Source organism: Zingiber officinale, chromosome 6A (assembly GCF_018446385.1).
Source record: "Zingiber officinale cultivar Zhangliang chromosome 6A, Zo_v1.1, whole genome shotgun sequence".
NCBI lineage: Eukaryota > Viridiplantae > Streptophyta > Magnoliopsida > Zingiberales > Zingiberaceae > Zingiber > Zingiber officinale.
The window spans coordinates 1,647,146-1,660,967 of record NC_055997.1 but is presented as its reverse complement, the minus strand read 5'-3'; positions in this window follow the sequence as shown (position 1 = coordinate 1,660,967).

Genomic DNA, 13,822 nt, shown 5'->3' with positions numbered 1-13,822 from the left:
ACAATCGAAGCATAAGTTCGAAAAGAAAACAAAAGAACACAACATCGAAAACTAATTCGAAACCTAGAATCACATGCCTCTTGTATTTGGTATTTTTACAAAAAAATAAAACTAGTATGATGTGGAAAATAATTACTAGTTATATCTTTCTTTGTGAACTTTAAATAACCTCTTGATCTTCTACCGTATTCCTCTTCTAACCTCGGATATTGTGTGGGCAATGATCTTTCGAGATGAGAACCACCAAGGCACCTTCTTCTTCTTTGCAAGGTTCGACCACCACATGACTCCAAGAAAGGATGAGGTTCGGCCACCACCATCAAGCTCCAAGGGATGCAAGAGCGAAACCTCCTTTCTCTCCTTTTCTCCAAGCTAGATCCGGCCACCACAAGGACTCCAAGAGAACAAGATGGTTCGGCCACAAGAAGGAGAAGAGAGAAGAGAAAGAGGCCGACCACCAAGGAAGAGAGGGAGGAAAAGAATAATAGAGTTGTTCGCCATGAAGGCACCTCTACCTCCTCTTTTATAATCCTTGATCTTGGCAAATAAGGAAATTTAAATAAAAACTTCCTTAATTCTTTTGTCATGAAAAGGAAAATTTTATTTAATTAAAAATAATTTTTCTTTTCATTATAACATGGCCGACCACTTATTTCCCCAAATCAAGGAGAGTTTTAATTAAACAAAAATTAAAACTTTCTAATTTGTTTCCGGAAATTTATAAAAATTTCTCCAATAATTTTTATCCCTTCATGATTGGTTTATAAAAAGGAAATTTAATAAATTAAAATCTTTCTTTTAAACATGTGGATAAAAAGAAAGTTATCTCTAAAAATTAAAATATCTTTTAATCTACAAATAAGGAAAGATATCAAATCTTTTCTTAATCTCTTGTAGAAACTTATAAAAGAGAATATTTAATTTTTAAACTCTCTTTTAAATCATGAACATGGTTAAAAAGGAAAGTTTTCTTAAAATTTAAAATCCACCTTTTAATCAACAAATAAGGAAAGATTTCAAATTTTAAACTCTCTTTTAAACATGTAGATGATTTACAAATAAGGAAAGTTTTTACCAAAAATTAAAACCATCCTTTTAATCTACAAATAAGGAAATAGATTAATCTCTTCTCTTAATCTTTTGTAGAATGCTATAAAAGGAAATTTTTAATTTTTAAACTCTCTTTTAAAACCATGATATCCACATAAGAAATAATTTTAATAAAAATCCTTTTTAATATTCTAGTGGCCGGCCACCTAAGCTTGGGACCCAAGCTTTGGCCGACCACCAACTTGGCTCATCCACTTGGTCTTGGCCGGCCCTAACTTGGGTTCCAAGCTAGCTTGGCCGACCCCATTGGATGGGTAAGAAGGTGGGTATGTGGTGGGTATAAATTTCTATATACAAGAGGCTACGATAGGGACCGAGAGGAGGAATTGGTTTTGGTCTCCCGATGAAATTAAGCATCCCGTGTTCGCCCCGAACACACAACTTAATTTCATCAATAATAATTCATTCCACTAAAGAACTATTATTGAACTACCGCACCAATCCCAAATTACATTTTGGGCTCCTTCTTATTATGAGTGTGTTAGTCTCCTTGTGTTTAAGATAACAAATGTCCACTAATTAAGTAAGTTACTGACAACTCACTTAATTAATATCTTAGTCCAAGAGTAGTATCACTCAACCTTATCGTCATGTCGGACTAAGTCCACCTGCAGGGTTTAACATGACAATCCTTATGAGCTCCTCTTAGGGACATTCTCAACCTAGATTACTAGGACACAGTTTCCTTCTATAATCAACAACACATACTATAAGTGATATCATTTCCCAACTTATCGAGCTTATTGATTTATCGAACTAAATTTCACCCATTGATAAATTAAAGAAATAAATATCAAATATATGTGCTTGTTATTATATTAGGATTAAGAGCACACACTTCCATAATAACTGAGGTCTTTGTCCCTTTATAAAGTCAGTATAAAAGAGACGACCTCTAATGGTCCTACTCAATACACTCTAAGTGTACTAGTGTAATTATATAGTTAAGACAAACTAATACCTAATTACACTATGATCTTCCAATGGTTTGTTCCTTTCCATCTTGATCGTGAGCTACTGTTTATAATTTATAAGGTACTGACAACATGATCTTCTGTGTGTGACACCACACACCATGTTATCTACAATATAAATTAATTGAACAACTATATTTATCATAAATATAGATATTTGACCAATGTGATTCTTATTTCTAGATAAATGTTTATACCAAAAGCTTAGGCTTTTAGTATACATCCTAACAATCTCTCACTTATACTTAAAGACTAAGCTGCCATATCTGCTGCCATACATCTGATTCCCAACCCTTCAATATGCCCATCAAAAACTCTTGCCTTAAGGGCCTTAGTGAAAGGATCTCTCAGGCTATCATCTAATGCAATCTAGGCGGCTACAACTTCTCCTCGTTTATACGATTTCTCGTATTGGGTGGTACTTGCGCTCTATTGTGTTTACTTGCCCTATAGACTTATGGTTTCTTCGAATTTGCTACTACACCAAATAATTTTGGGCAAACCAGAAATCATATCTAAGTCTATCTTGAAGTATTTGAGTCATATAGCTTCTATGACTGCCTCAGAGGCTGCCATATACTCAACTTCTATGGTAGAGTCCGAAAAAGCACCTATGCTTATCACTCTTCCATAGTTATGACTTTACCTCCTAAAGTAAACACAAAACCCCGAGGTCGACTTATTATTGTCCCTATCTGATTGAAAGTCAAAATCCGTGCAATCCATAGGGACCAAATTATCTGCCTTGTAAGCTAGCATATAATCTTTAGTGCCTCTAAGGTACTTCAATATATGCTTTACTGCAGTCCAATGTCCTTGTCTAGGGTTACTTTGATATCTGCTAACTATGCCCTTGGAAAAATAGATTTCTGATCTCGTACACAGCATTGCATACATTAGGCTTCCCAAAACCGAAGCATAAGGAACTGCCTTTATGTCCTTTATCTCCTTTGATGTCTTCGGAGACATCTCTTTAGATAAAGATACTCCATGCCTAAAAGGTAAGAAACCTTTCTTAGAGTTCTGCATGCTAAATGAACAAGGATTGTATGAAGCTCGGGATAAGCACAACATTCTTTTCTTGCGATCCCTTATGTCTTTGATCCCAAGAATGTGTGCACATTTTCCTAAGTTCTTCATATTGAATTGTTTGGACAACCATACCCTTACTTCCGACAACACTTTGATATTGTTTCCAACTACCAAAAATGTCATCTGCGTATAGTACAAGAAATACCACCACGTTTCCATCACACTTTACAAAACTCATTCGGTTATAAAATAAACTCATAAGTCTGGATTACTTTATTAAATCGGATGTACCAAGATCTTGAAGCTTTACTTCAGTTCATACACTGATTAAGCTTTCACACAAGATGCTCTTTGCTCTTTGCAATGAATCTTTCTAGTTGCTTTATATGGATGTTTTCTTCAAGACTTCCGTTAAGGAAAACTGTCTTGACATCCACTTGCCAAATCTCATAATCCATATGAGCAACAATAGATAAAGGAATCTAGATAGACTTTAAGCATGACTATCGGTAAAAGGTTTCCCTTTTTCAACAAGCCTTGCTTTGAAAGTATATACCTTCCTGTCTGTCCTTCCTTTTCTATGGCTTTTACACCATTTGGTGATTTTTCAAGCTTACAGACTTTATTAGAATACATATATTCTAATTATTTATTGTTTTTTGCCAAGATGCTGCATCTTTATCTTGGAGTGCTTCGTCATATGTCTGGGGATCAGGTTCATGTTTACTTTGGATCAAGTCTGAAAACTCTCCCAAAAACATGAATCTCTCAGGTTGCCTCACAACCCTCCCACTACGACGAGGCATTGCCTGTTGTTGTGATACATGTTGCAGTTTCCTTGTGGTATCTCATCTTGTACAGTTGGTATTAGATTAGACATGTCCTTTTTTATTTCCTTAAGAACAAATTTACTTATGGACACGTGGTTTATTACATAGTCCTTTTCTAAAAATCGGTCATTGATGCTAACAATGACCTTCAGATTTTTAAGACTATAAACCTACTTTCATTTCTCTAGGATAACCCATGAACAAGTGAATTCCTGTCCAACTTTATCAGTGTCTCTCATGTGCTAGACCACCCAAATCCGAATATGCTTCAGACTAGACTTACGCCCAATCTATGGGAGTAGAGAGTTCTGACTTAGAAGGTACTATGTTCACTTCCGTTTCCAGTGTATATCCTTAAAACAAATTTGGTAATAACTCATCATCGATCTAATTATTCCATAAGAGCTTTATACCTTCTTTCTACTACACCATTCTGTTGGGGTGTACCAGGTGCAGTTAGTTGGGATTGAATCCCTACTTTTGATAAGTAACTCCTAAATTGTCCCAAGAGGTACTTGCCACTATGATCTTACCATAGTGACTTGATACTTTTACTTTAACGTTTCTCCGCATCAGCCTTGTACTCTTTGAACTAATCAAAGCACTTAGTCTTGCGGCACATTAAGTAAATGTATTTGTATCTTGAATAGTTGTCTATAACATAGACAAAATATTCAAACCTTCCTCTTGTCTGGATAGTCATAGGACCACACAAATCAGAATAAACCAATTCCAATATATCTTTGGATCCTTACCCCTTAGACTTAAAAGATTCTTGGTTATTTTTCCTTCCAAGTAAGAGTCGCAGGTTGGAAAGATTTCCATTACCAATGAACCCAAAAGTTCATTAGCTACCAATGAAACCTACTCAAGTTAATATAACCTAGCCTTAGATGCCAAAGATATAATTGGTTCATTTCCGAAGGTTGCTTTTTCTTAAGTTAGAAAATGTGTTACTAATTTCCATTTGTTGCATCGTGGGAGTTATTGGATTTATAAATTACCAACCAACGTACCAGAACAGATAACTTCCCTCTCTTTCTTAATAACAACTTTGTTATTAAAAGAGGCAGAATATCAAGTTCTTTGAATAGTTTAGAAACTGAAAACTAATTCTTTCTAAACTTGATACGTAAAGATAATTACTTAAAATCCATATTTTATTCTTATCAAAGGATAAACATCTCCCACTGCAACAACTGCCATTTTTATAGCAGTGCCCATGTGGACAGTGTTTTTATTTTCATTTAGTTGTCGGGTTTCCTGGAACCCTGCAATGAATTGCAGACATGATTAATGACATTTGTATCTACACTCCAGGTTCTGGTAGATAACACCACTAAACATGTTTCAACTAATGAATTAAATACACCTATATTGTTCTTAATTCTAAGAAGACAGACTACCTTAATGTCCAAGTCCTATTTCCAATCATTACAATTGGGACTACTAAGTCTTTTCTATAGTATAACAACTAGGGAATTGACAAACATTTTAAATCCTAAGAATCACAAAAATATTTGGTCAAGATCTATTCCTTAAAATCCCAATGAATTTTGTATGCCACGATAGTGTGGACGTATACAAAATCAAAGAAGAGATTTTATCCATTAATTTTATTATCTCGTCAACTTTACTTTATGATGAATAAAATTAATAGTTGATCTTTCTTTGATCAAATATTTGGTCAAAACTTTTGAATTTAAAATAACATTGATTCCTCAAACAATATTATTTAAATTCATCAACACCTCAAACACCGTGAATTTTGCATGCCATGATAGTGTGGACGTATGCAAAATTAAACATTTGTAAGAGGAGGGGTTTACCCATTAATTATCTTGTCAATAAATCTTTATGACAAATAAAATTACCTCAAACACCGTGAATTTTGTATGCCACGATAGTGTGGATGTATACAAAATCAAACATTTGTAAGAGGGGTTTTTAATTTTATTATCTTGTCAACCTATTTATTTGACAAATTAATAGTTAGTTTTCTTCGGTCACACAAATAATAGCAGTGACTCCGATGGGGAGGATACTATTAGACATGCCTAAGTGTATACCATTACTTGACACTAAGTCCATTAATAAGATTGTGCCCCTTCCGATGGGGAAGATCACACGCTCTTAATTAACTTCCTATAGTCATCCAAAATGGAAGTTTAATCTAGTGATGCGCAAACAAGCTCATCCGATATGGAGGAAGGCACTCAGAGCCAACGCGCAAGCTTGTTGCATCACTTATAAACCAGTAATGGAGACCGTGGAATTTATTAAAAAAATAAATCTCTCTCCCACTTAGTTATTTAAAGTGAGGAATTTTGACTATGCTAGCCTACTTAACATGCATACTAACAAGCACACACAGCACAACATAAAAAGCAATAAATAGAAAAACTAATTTTCAACTATTATGACTTTTATCTATTGCTGTCCTCCGTGTGTCACCAACCCTAGCTGTTGCCATCTTTGGCCACCGCCACCAGGTCTAGTTGTCGCATCCATCTTGCTCCTTGTTCCGCTGCGCCTCTGGTCCTCAAAAGGTTCCATGCCTTGCAAGATTCGATCCGCAACATAAATAGAATTTTACATTTTTCGATCCTATATTCCTCGAAGGAATGTACATGTAAACTAGATCGAACATAAAATAAAATTTACATCTATCGATCCTATATTCCATAAAAGGAATGTACATGTAACTAGATCAAAAAATAAAATCCTAATAAAACTAAATACAACTCCTGCTGTATTTTATAATACAATCATGCACACACAATAAAATGCCCTTGATATGTCCAAGGGTCCAATCACACACACAATATCTATAAGTCATAATAGTTGGATCCTGCATCCACAAAGTTAGCACATCCTACTATTATCCTGCCTAAATTATGTATGACATGTGCATAATTAAATTAATACCAAATACACAGAGGCAAAACCCTAACTCTGATACCAATTGTTGGTTGCTACTCGGAAAGCCTAACGGTTCTACTATACAAAAATTTTGTACAAAGGTCTGAACCTTTTCCTAGCTACCATGTGTTCTTTTAAATTAAACTTGGATCGCCTGCGGAACTTTACACGTTTGATCCTAAGTTTAACTTATTTGTTCTTTTAGGTTTAGACTTGGATCTCCTGCGGAACTTAACACGTTTGATCCAAATCACCTAGGTTACGAAGACAATTAAATATCTATTTCCAAAATTAGCTTCCAGTACTGACGTGGTGAGGCACATGGCCTTCTTGGATATGGGAACAACCACCACCGACTAGACAAAGCCTTTTAAGGAAAGCTAATATTTAATTTTCTTAAATAACTCTAGGTTAACCAAAAAGAAAACAAAAGAACACAACATCGAAAACTAATTCGAAACTTAGAATCACATGCCTCTTGTATTTGGTATTTTTATAAAGAAATAAAACTAGTATGATGCAGAAAATAATTACTAGTTATACCTTTCTTTGTGAATTTTTAATGACCTCTTGATCTTCTACCGTATTCCTCTTCTAACCTCGGACATTGTGTGGGCAATGATCTTCCGAGATGAGAACCACCAAGGCACCTTCTTCTTCTTTGCAAGGTTCGGCCACCACATGACTCCAAGAAAGGATGAGGTTCAGCCACCACCATCAAGCTCCAAGGGATGCAAGAGCGAAACCTCCTTTCTCTCCTTTTCTCCAAGCTAGATCCGGCCACCACAAGGACTCCAAGAGAACAAGATGGTTCGGCCACAAGAAGGAGAAGAGAGAAGAGAAAGAGGCCGGCCACCAAGGAAGAGATAGAGGAAAAGAATAATAGAGTCGTTCTCCATGAATGCACCTCTACACCCTCTTTTATAATCCTTGATCTTGGCAAATAAGGAAATTTAAATAAAAACTTCCTTAATTCTTTTGTCATGAAAAGGAAAATTTTATTTAATTAAAAATAATTTTTCTTTTCATTATAACATGGCCGACCACTTATTTCCCCAAATCAAGGAGAGTTTTAATTAAACAAGAATTAAAACTTCCTAATTTGTTTTCGGAAATTTATAAAAATTTCTCCAATAATTTTTATCCCTTCATGATTGGTTTATAAAAAGGAAATTTAATAAATTAAAATCTTTCTTTTAAACATGTGGATAAAAAGAAAGTTATCTCTAAAAATTAAATCTCTTTTAATCTACAAATAAGGAAAGATATCAAATCTTTTCTTAAAAGAGAATATTTAATTTTTAAACTCTCTTTTAAATCATGAACATGGTTAAAAAGGAAAATTTTCTTAAAATTTAAAATCCACCTTTTAATCAGCAAATAAGGAAATATTTCAAATTTTAAACTCTCTTTTAAACATGTAGATGATTTACAAATAAGGAAAGTTTTTACCAAAAATTAAAATAATCCTTTTAATCTACAAATAAGGAAAGAGATTAATCTCTTCTCTTAATCTTTTGTAGAATGCTATAAAAGGAAATTTTTAATTTTTAAACTCTCTTTTAAAACCATGATATCCACATAAATAATTTTAATAAAAATCCTTTTTAATATTCTAGTGGCCGGCCACCTAAGCTTGGGACCCAAGCTTTGGCCGGCCACCAACTTGGCTCATCCACTTGGTCTTGGCCGGCCCTAGCTTGGTTTCCAAGCTAGCTTGGTCGGCCCCATTGGATGGGTAAGAAGGTGGGTATGTAGTGGGTATAAATTTCTATATACAACAGACTACTATAGGGACCGAGAGGAGGAATTGATTTTGGTCTCCCGATGAAATTAAGCATCCCGTGTTCGCCCCGAACACACAACTTAATTTCATCAATAATAATTCATTCTACTAAAGAACTATTATTGAACTACCGCACCAATCCCAAATTACATTTTGGGCTCCTTCTTATTATGAGTGTGTTAGTCTCCCTGTGTTTAAGATAACAAATGTCCACTAATTGAGTAAGTTACTGACAACTCACTAAATTAATATCTTAGTCCAAGAGTAGTACCACTCAACCTTATCGTCATGTCGGACTAAGTCCACCTGCAGGGTTTAACATGACAATCCTTATGAGCTCCTCTTGGGGGCATTCTCAACCTAGATTACTAGGACACAGTTTCCTTCTATAATCAACAACACACACTATAAGTGATATCATTTCCCAACTTATCGGGCTTATTGATTTATCGAACTAAATCTCACCCATTGATAAATTAAAGAAATAAATATCAAATATATGTGCTTGTTATTATATTAGGATTAAGAGCACACACTTCCATAATAACTGAGGACTTTGTCCCTTTATAAAGTCAGTATAAAAGAGACGACCTCTAATGGTCCTACTTAATACACTCTAAGTGCACTAGTGTAATTATATAGTTAAGACAAACTAATACCTAATTACACTATTATCTTCCAATGGTTTGTTCCTTTCCATCTTGATCGTGAGCTACTGTTTATAATTTTTAAGGTACTGATAACATGATCTTCTGTGTGTGACAGCACACACCATGTTATCTACAATATAAATTAATTGAACAACTATATTTATCATAAATGTAGATATTTGACTAATGTGATTCTTATTTCTAGATAAATGTTTATACCAAAAGCTTAGGCTTTTAGTATACATCCTAACACTTTACACTATGTTTCTACCTCGAAATGTTTTCCAAAAAAGTGGAAAGTCACGAGCACTATTTACTCCCTCTAGCGCAACGACCCTACAACATTTCTATATACCAAAAAACAATCCAAAGCAAGAAAAAAGCAAGCAACTCAAGATTCCTTATTGTAAATCCTAAAGTTGTTCTGGATTGTATTGTGTTTGCATTCTTATTTTCTTGTTGTATCCTTGTGCCAAGGTTGTACAAGGCTTCTTAGCCTCTAGAAAGTTTCTGAGAAGGAGATATTCATATAGGAATTGTGAGTGTAAGGAGTAGACCTTTAGATTAGTCATCTCAAGGAGTTAGATACCAAGTAAAATTAAAGTGTTAGCAATTGAGAGTTTTGCCTCTTGTTGTCCACTGTCATTCAAGTTCAAAGAAGTGAACTGAGTTATTCGCCCATTCTAGCTCATACATGTCCTAACAAAAAAATGTCAAAATATTTTATTTCGTAAAAATATTTGATAAATCTAATAGACATGAATTTATTTTAGATGCCTAAATCTATTTTGATGATTTAGAAATTTTTTAAAATAGTCAACCATAAAAATAAATATTATTTTTATAAATGGTTGACTTGTTATATATACATGAAATAAAAATTTGTTTTTTTAATATTCTTATCAAAATTTTATACAAAATATTTTTCTATAAAAAGATAGCATATTTTCTATCCATTGGTAAAATTTTACAAATTTTTAATGTATAGAAATTTTTCTATAATTATTTTTCAAAAAAAAATGTGAATATGGAAATTAGAAAATTAATGAAAATGAATTTTGAATGAAATTAATTTTATATGATAGCAACTATTGTTTTGTACTTCTGATAAATATTTTTTATTTTATTTTTGGAATTTCACGATATTATTTTATGAATTTACAATCAAGAGATTTATGTTGTTTAAAACCCTAATATTTTTGTTGTTGTCCAAAGGGAGAAAAATGAAAATTAGGCATAAATGCAAGGGAGTTAAATTATTTTACTTATCTATTATGTTTATTTTTTTATTTGTTACCCCAATTTAAACTTAGTTTGTCGAATATCAAAAGGAAGAGAATGTTTGAACACTTAGTGGTGTTTTAATGTATTGTCAAATAAGTTTAAGTTAGGTCCTATCGTGTTTTAATTTGCATGTCTAAGTGTATAGAGAATTAGGAGAACATAAAAATACTCAATGGCTAAGGATCATCTAAGACAGAACTCCTTGGCAAAAGATGCAAGCGAATAAGAAGGATACCACGGAAAAAGAGTCGGCGAGCTTAATGCATCTGAGGTACGAGAAGTTGTGGAAGAGTACTCTGGCAGAACGAGAATGACACACGAGAGTGAGCCAAAAGGGATTAATGCATCCAATGGACGAGGAGCTGGAAGGAAGACTACATAATGTTGGGACACTTCAGAGCTAGGGGGGTGAATAGCTTCTCGCACTTTGTCGATGATGATGTGCAGCGGATAAACTCGACGCAAAGCTCTCCAATGCTAACAAGATGAATTTACTTGGTATCCATCTCAAGAAGAGGTGACTAATCCAAAGATCCGACCCTCATGCACACTCTCCACTATGAAACACCCCTTCTCGGAAACAATCCGGAGGTGGAGAAGCCTCATACAAGCTCACACACAAAGAAATACAAGAAGAGAAAAATACAAGCTAATGCAAATGAAATCTTACAATATTACAATCATGAAACCCTAGCTTGCTTTCTCTTCTTGTTTGGAAACACCTCTTGATCTTGGAAGTACAACAACACTTATCTCCAAGAAGCTTCAAGAATCAACGGTGATGACCTCTGAGCTTGGCTAAGAGAGTGGGAGAAGAGATGTGTTGAATAGTACACGCAAAACCTTTTATCGGGCACACAACGGCTAGTTTTTAACCTCAAGCGATTACTCTAATCGCTTAATGGTTCTTAATAGATTAGTCAAGTCGATTAAGAGCCTTTCTGTTCGGCAAAGAATAGGCCATAAGCGATTAAGCTTCCCTGCTTAATTGCTTACCGCAGCTTCTGTTTCACATAGAGGACTTCTTAAGTGATTTCCCTAATCGCTTAAGATGTGCCTAATCGATTAGGTACCTCTTTATGCACTCGTGAAAATGGGCTTAAGCAATTACACTAATCACTTAAGCTATGGTAATCGATTAGCCCAATCGATTACTAGATTATAACTTCCAAAACAAAGTCTAGGGTTCCTTTACCCAACATCTGATCAACTGTGACCTATTGGAATTCCTTCTTGCTTAGCATCTGGTCAACCTTGACTTTCTAGGACTTCTTCACCAAGTGTCACCGGTCAATCCTTTGACTCACTTGAACTTTTCTCCTCATTCCAAGTGTCCGATCAACCTTGACCCACTTGGACTTTTCTCCCTATGCCAAGTGTCCGGTCAATCTTGACCCACTTGAATTTTCATCTACCTGGCTTCACTTACTAGGACTTCTCATCACCTAGCATCACTCACAAGGATTTACATTTGTCTAGCTTCACTCACTAGGGCTTTTCACCTAACTTCACTCACCAGGATTTTCCATCAGGCTAGCTTCACTTACTAGGACTTACATCTAACTAGCTTCATTCACTAGGACTTTTCACCTAGCTTCACTTACCAGGACTTTCACCTAGCTTCTCTCACTAGGATTTTCATCTGGCTCCACTCATCAAGATTTTCTCACTACCTAGCTTCACTCACTAGGACTTTTACCTGACTTCACTCACCAAGATTTTTCTTCTGCCTAGCTTCACTCACTAGGACTTTTCAACTGCCTAGTTTCACTCACCAGGACTTCCCCACTAAGTGTCCAGTCAATATTGATTCACTTGGATTTTCATCTTCTGCCAACCTTTCCATTGAACTTGCCCTTGCCTAACCTCAAGTTAGGACTTTCCAATCAAGTACCCGATCAACCTTGACCTACTTGACTCTTCTCACATCAAACTGGTCAACCTTGACCAATCTCCCCAAATGGACAATTGCACATGCAATCTCTATATATTATCAAACATCAAAAATCAAACATCATAACTCAAATTTGAGCTAACTCAAGTTTAATCAAACTGACAACCTTAACCTACGAAAATTACACCAACATATAAGGTGACTGATATAAAGTGAAATGGTCAAGTTTAAGGTTGACCATTTCTAAGCGATCTAAAGCTCTCCAGGCAACCGAGTGTTATCATCACATCAGTAGGAGCCATTCCTGAATGAATCAAGATGGAGTCCATGTCAGCAAGCCTCTAGGAGACTGGAGAACGAGGAGTCATCTAGAACCATTAGAGGATTATTGCCAAAGTGGATCAGGTTTTGACGAATATAGGTGACCATAGAGCCTCTAGTCGACTAAAGAGCGCCACGTCAACTAACAGTCAAATCAAGATGATGGCTATAACTAGGACTGAAGCTTGAAGAACAAATACAACACACATTTGAATACATTATCTTTCAATTCTATTATTTCCTCTGTGCTCAATCAGTGTAAGAAGTTTCTTGGCCTCCAAGTCATTTCCGATGAGGAGATCTTGTTGGGATATGTCCGATGCGGGTGCGTGCTAAAACATGTTTCGTAAACATGCGCAGTAGAAAATAAAATAATAATAATTCCTAATTATTACATCACACACGCCACACGCATACAAGGATACAACATACCAAACATGATTGCATAATTAAAATTTTACGGGAAGTAAATTTACGCTAGGTATACCTAAAGATGACCTATAACAAGAATGACATTAATCGTAGCGACGTTGTCGAATATCGCCTCTATTCGTATCCACGTTAAGCTCCTCAAGACAATTCCTTTAGTACAAACCTTTCTTTCAGAAGTTACTAGCCAAATGCAAAGAAGAGATATCAAGAGGAAGAAGAAGAGAAGCACACAAGAGAGAGTTTTTCTCCCTTATGGTGGTCACAACAACAAGAGGGAGCACCCTCTTGTTGGCGGTGAGAGAGAGAGAGGAGAGGGAGAGGATGATTGAGTTTTCAAAATCCAATCAACCAAATAATGAAATTTGTATCTAATTCTCTCCCAATTACATCTATATATAATCCTCTTTAATGAGTTGAATTAGAAATCTCAAATCCAACTCATTATCCCTTAACCAAAAATTATCCCATTAACCCCTTGATTTGGTTCACAACAAAACTAAGTTGGTTCATGACTAATTCATGATTAAACCAAATATGGTTCAACTCTACCATAAGAGATATAGCTCATCCACGCTTCCATCATGACA